Source organism: Brassica oleracea, chromosome C8 (assembly GCF_000695525.1).
Source record: "Brassica oleracea var. oleracea cultivar TO1000 chromosome C8, BOL, whole genome shotgun sequence".
NCBI lineage: Eukaryota > Viridiplantae > Streptophyta > Magnoliopsida > Brassicales > Brassicaceae > Brassica > Brassica oleracea.
The window spans coordinates 5,315,602-5,322,631 of NC_027755.1; positions in this window are offsets into that span (position 1 = coordinate 5,315,602).

Here is a 7,030-nt window from a genome sequence, read left to right on the forward strand (position 1 = left end):
GGATCAAGACTTTCGTACTTCGTCATGGAGTTAAGATTCTTAAGACCTGTTTTCCAGTGAGACCTTTATGGTACGGTTTATATGTCGTGTAAAGGTTATCAGGCATGTTGCTGCCGATGGTATTTTATATTGGACCTTTGTAGGCCTCGAGAGTAGCTTTGTTGGCTGTTCGCTTTGGCCAAGTGTGGCCGTATTTTTATTTTTGGGATTATCTGTGTGTGGCTTTGAATCCTTGTCGCTTGGCGGATTCTTTTTAATGAATTGAGTTTAGCGTTTTAAGAGCATGTTTGTATTCGTATGAATGTAGAGAGAAGTTTATGAGTTTTCATCTCATATTCTAACACTTTGATTGATTGTTGTATTCGATGTTCATTTTAGATGAGAATTTTCGAAAATTTTGCTTTTCGGAATTTCATGAACGTTAGAACACAAACGAAGATACATATTTTGGGATCTTGTATCTTTCGATATCATGCCTAGAGATGTTAGAGACCAGTGTGCTGGGTTTAGAGCAAGACCTAGGCTTACTTCTGGTTTTAGGGTGTGCGATGACTAATTCGGCTTACGTATTCCGTTACAGTTTCAACCTGATTCCATACCGATTTAAAGTCCGCGATAGGTTATCCGCTTATACGGCTTGTATGGTTGGAACCGAGCATCTCTCCAAGGACAATTTCTAATTCTCCTGGAAGTGCTGACTAACATTTTGGATTTCTTTTATAGCGCTATTATCCTTGTGTCGGATGTCGGAGAGCTATCTCTATGAAATGGCTAAGACTGTTTAGGACGTTAAGAGTTTGTTGTGATCATCAACGAACATAATGGTAGATATTACCGCTTTTGAGTCTTTGTGAAGAATACGTGTTTGAGAAGATGTTAGTGCGTACGACTGTTTGGTCTTCCAATAAGGTGTTTTATCGAGGAAGATATTTTGTCGAAAATATTTATTCTTCAAGCGTCTGCAACGTCTCGCGATGCTGAAGATTGGTTTTTCTTTTGCATGCCGCGGTTTGTGGTTGAAATGTTTGCGGGCTTGAAGATGTTTCGCGGTGTTGCAAGAATTTAGTCTTAACCCTACGTCGGAGAAACATTTTTGGTTTGTCTGCATATGTTCGCAGCCAAAACTGTTGTTGCTGTTTGGATGCTAATAGTCTTATTTGCGATCGAGAAATTAGGACCGAGGGGTCGCTGATAGGCCATGGATATTACCCACTTTTAGCCATGGTCTATAAGTGTTTTAATATATATTTACTACTATATAGAGTCTATTTAGAGTATTTAGAGGTTCATGGACGATTTGGAGGAAAATGGTGATTTTGGTGTCTTTTGGAGCCTTTTTGAGGTGCAGAACTGCACAGACGCGTCAGATGTTTAGCTATGGATGGAGACCTTTTCACTGTTAGATTGAGCCCATCTTTTGACACGAGATATAGCGTTGTGTTAGCTTTCCAATCCCGCTGGTTTGAGGTCAATCAGATTCCTGTAGCAGAAGTTATGCCCGTTTTACTGAAGAGTGGTCAGTCTGTCTCGCGAGAGGAAGCTGTCGAGGAGATGAAGGACTGTCGACCGACGGTGAACCTTGACATCGGTCGACGGTGATCCCAGAATATGGGCTGACCATATTTTATGACCGCTGAAGCCCAGAAGCAATCACAAATTACCTGAATACCCTTGGACGACCTAAAACCCTATTTGTGTGTTTTCTAAGCCATTGTTAACGGCTAAGCTTTCTTTAATTCATAGTTCTTAGTTAGGAGAGAAAATAGGAACTCCTTCAGAGTCCTCCTGGAACTCCATTGGTTTTTTATATATCTATTGCAGTTTCTTATCTATTCGTCTATGATTTTCTGTGACAACTTCATGTCTAAATAGATCCACCTGTTAGGTTTAGGGTTCAAATAGGTTATGAGGGAATAATCCCAACTATAATTTGCTAAGTTGTGATATTAATCTTTAGGATTGTCATTAATGTATGATTCTAGATTAGCTACCTAGAACTTGCCCTAGGATTGTTAGATATAAGCGATAGCTTTCATCTCATTATGAAACCATTCTAATTGAGCTAAGACTTGCTAGAGTAAGGCGAGAGATGATCTAGTGAGCTTAGTGAGCACATTCAACCCGCGCATTAACGCTTGACCAATAGCGTCGATCGATATTCAAATAGAATAATCGGTCGACGTTTCGAATAGTCTATCGATCGATATTCAAATAGAATCATCGATCGACACTGGTCAATAGACGAATCTAGAAAGCTATAGCCTAGTGGTTCGTTTATAAGTGTTGAGCTCTACAATATCATGCATGCAACTTGTCAGGCATCTATAGGATTATAATCCTAATTTCCTGAACAGAAACCCTAAATCTAGCAAACCATCCTTCCATCAAACCCAAATCAATCAATCGAGCAATTAACTTGCTCACAAAACCTGCTATTTACATTTGGTTCCCTAGCTTCCTGTGAATTCGATCCCTAAGTACTATAACTCGACCTCTTATTTGAGATACTATAATTACTCCTTAGGGTAATTTGAGTGATATCAAATTTGGCGCCGTTGCCGGGGAGCTTTGATCGCCATTAGATCTTGCTTAGTTAGATTTAGTCTAGGTTTTACTATTATTCTGATTAAAAAAATGTTTCTTCTGTTTCAGGTACATACATCTTAGTACTGGGAACTACAATGAAGAGAAGATTTCTAGGTCCTTCAAAAAAGGAGTCTGCTGATTCGCGCACGATCCGTAAGTCTACGAGGGAAGCATCGATCGACACCCTCCAAGCAACAACGATCGACAGTGTGAACCAGAAATCGATCGACAGCAACACAATGCCATCGATCAACATTACTTGCGAGAAGACAGAGAAGGTAGAGATACTCATTGCTGAGAGGGATGACTTTGATCTGAAACCTATATATATCCAGCTTATGCGTCAGCATCCCTTTCATGGCTTTCCTCACAAACAACCAATGGATCACATCAACATGTTTGAGGGATTGGTATTGTTTATCTTCAATGAAGTCCCTGAAGACCACCACTTCTGCAAACTCTTCCCATACACCCTAGCTGGAGATGAAACTCACTGGTTCAAGAAGCAACCACCAAGATCTCTCACTACCTGGAATGACATGAGAGATGCCTTCCTCAACAAATTTCTCTATGATGCTGCAGCAAATATAGAGATTGAGATGGAATCTATAAGGAGATATATGGTAGAGGGTGATGAACAACATGTATCTGGAGAGCTGAGCAGAGTAGAAGAAGCCGACATTAGTGGTACGACCTCAACGTCTACCGACGGCAGGACTTCAACGTCGATCGATGATATGACCTCAACGTCTACCGACGACACGACTTCAACGTCGATCGACGGTATGACCTCAATGTCTACCGACGGAAGAACTTCAATGTCGATCGACGGTACGACCTCAACGTCTACTGACGGCACGACCTCAACGTCCATCGACGGTACGAACTCAGAAACGATTGATAGCACCTCAGCAGCGATCAACACAGACTTTTGTCATCGATTGATACCACTCGAAATCCCTGAAAGATCGAGTTGTTTTAGGACATTGCAGACTCGACACTAAAGAGCATTGATATATCAAGTTTTGATCGTACCTCAGATGGAGATAAATAAATCACCATGGAAGATTTCTTGGAGCTAAAAGAGTTCTTGGAGTTGGAGGATGGAGACACAGAGGGGAGAGCAGAGGAAGCAGATGTGAACTTCATCAGTGGAATTGGATTCCAAGGTTCTGGAAACCAGGGTGGAAACAAAAACTCCTATGGAAATAGAGGCAATTTCAACCAGAGTTCACAGCACCAGAAACCCTACAGCAACAACTACAACTACAACAACAACATGAGTTATGGAAGCTTCTACTACCAGAAGCCACCACCGCCAACTTAAGAGAGCAAGATTGAGGAAATGCTTGATAGAGTTCTCGAGGGACAGCAGCGCATGACAGTGGACTTCAATGGGAAGATTGATTCTGTCTACACCAACTTGAACACAAAGTTTGAGACTTTGAGCACTCATTTGAAGAAGCTAGAGATGCAAGTTGTTCAGACAGGAGAAGCTGTTAAGAGGCAAGGAGCCTCGACAAGAGGGGTAGAAGATGATGTGATGAAGCACCACATGAATGCCATCATTGGGGATGATTTCTGGCAAGTGGTAAAGGAAGAGAAGCTGCAAGAAGGAGATTTCGAAGTAGAGAGTCTGATGAGTTTCGGTGGATGCATTGGTGTCGATCGACGCCAACCCACGAACATCGGTCGACAGAAGTCACCCAAAACCGAACGATATCCTCTCCTAGACATCGATCGACAACACCTACGGAGTCAACCGCATCTTGCAATGCCGTAAGGATCATGACTCACGAGGAGATCGCAGCAAAACACCCACACCCACATCCGCCCAGCCCAGTCTACATAAACATCGATCGACATTCGCTATCGATCGACATCAAGAGACCGTCATCAATCGACATCAGGAGACCGTAATCGATCGATAACAACGAGCGCCCATCGATTGACGAGCACCTATTACGTACTAAGTGCAGATGCCGAAGATAGATGATGCACGTCTTAATGCACTCAGGCCCAAACCCAAACCTTCAGAAAACCCACCAGAGGCCGTCAGGACACCTTCAGATGATGGAATAGATTCTATGGAGGTTGATAAGGTTCCTACGGGAAGAACCCTAAGGAAAAGAAAGGAAAAAGTGGCGAAACACCCGAAGAGGGGGGCCAATGATAAGGAAAAGGAAAGTTTCCGGAAGAGAGTCTTCAGTCAGGATTCCTCTAGAAAAGCCATTCGATGAGGTTTATTATACCCACATACTGTGGATGTTCTTCAGAGAATCTAGAGAGACAGAAGAAGACATTAGGATAATGTTATGTGAAGCTAGAGAAAAGATGAGGATGAGGATTACATTGATGAAGAAGAGTGATCCTGGGCAATTTTAAGTACCTTGCACGGTGAAGGGTATTGAATTCCCACATGCCTTGAGCGACACAGGAGCATCAGTCAGCATCGTACCTAAGGTTATGGCAGACCATCTGGGTCTGCAGGTGGAGCCTTCCAAGGAATAATTCACTTTTGTGGATTGTTCCAGAGGAATTCAGGAGGATTGTGAGAGACTTAGAGGTGCAGTTTGGTAATGCCCTAGTTCCAGTTGATTTCCATGTCTTGGACATCAAGCTGAACTGGAACTATTATCTACTACTTAGGAGAGCCTTCTTGTCAACAGTGGGAGCAGTGTGCAACTTGCAAACCAACCATTTGTGCCTAACGCTCATAGATCCTCATGTCCACTACAACCCTATTCCAGTCAAGAATCCACAGACGACCCCCAGAAGAATCAATGATCCATGAATCATTGCAGCATGCCACTGTGGAGCCGAGTACGAGACAAAATACTCGGCGTTGATCGAAACTCACACTGCAACATCAATCGACAGTGCCCATCAGATATCGACCGACACACCAAAGGAAGAATTAGTCGACAGTAGTCTAGTAGAATAGGAGAACGACTACTACAATCCCATCATGGCAACACACAATATGCATACGGAGGAGTATGATGAAGATTATGAGGAAGAACGAGCCATAGAACAAAGTGCGAATCTTGACGAGGAAGATAGACTTCTCCATCATTCCTCTTGGAAAAAGAAGTCGCCATCGATCGACAGATATGGTTCAACATCGATCGACACTCAACCTCACCAACCAAATCACCTTCGAGCATCGACCGACATTGCTTACTTCCCGTCGATCAACACTAATGTCGACGCTACCCGAGACAGAGATTACTCAATTGGCAGTTTGGCAAATGATCGCTATCACGAGAGCTACACAGTAGAGACAACATACCGTGATCAAGGAGCTGATGAACTTCATGAGGGTTTCACATATGAGGAACTTCTCAACATGCAAAGACGAGATGAAACAGATCAAAATCGAGCAGAAGCTGCTTGGGGAAGAACACGTTTCAGCCATCCAATCGACAGAGCAATCCGTCCATCGATCGACATCAATCCTTCAACATCGATCGACGTTGATCATACCACATCGATCGACATCCGTTCAAAACCAAAAACCAATGGACCCAGATGGCTACGCAAAAGGAAAAGACGGATGCATACTGCACGTATCTCGAGAAGATATCGCAGACATCCTTCATATAGCCAATGGAGCAGACAATCCTTCAGACAGCGAATGGAGTTTACAAAGGAGTTCTATGACACAGCTGGTGGCATAGACAAAAGCTTCAAACAAAGGTCTCGCCATCCAACTCAACAATTGGTCGACATCGACGTCCCAGCATCGGTCAACGGACGTCCAAAATTTGGCAGAAGGGCCTTTCATCTTTTCGGTGCTAGGAGATTCTACTGGGAAGAAAAGGATGAGTATGGTATATACAGAGATTATCAGGGATACGCCAGAGATCTAGATGGACACGCCATTCGTGTTCACAACAAGGATATCAGAAGACTTCTGGAAAGAGGTTCAAGAGATGAGCCAAACTACATCTGTCTTCCAGAACATGCTAGCTCATTCACTCAAACAAAGCTAGTACCAGAGATCCACACCAGGGACGAGATCAATGAGATGTTCTATGGAGTCTGTAGAGAACAAGAGAAGAACAAAGAAGCCTTCCAGATGAAACTTGATGGTGACTACTATCCATTGAATGATAGTATCAGTTGGCTGACTACTTGCATGGAGGAGATGAAGCAAGACATATCCAGAATTCAGCACGCGACCGACGTTACTCGACCTACATCGATCGACAAACATCAACGAGCATCGATCGACAGACATCAACGAGCATCGATCGACAGTCTCCTACCAGCATTGATCGACAACTGCAAACCAGAATCGGTCGACGACAACCTACCACACCCACATTCGATGAAGTCTCAACCAGATTTACACACCAGGGAAGAGATAGATCAATTAGTAGAAGGGATCTACAGAGCTTTGGAAACTACAGAAGAGAGGCTTGATGGGAGATGTGATGAC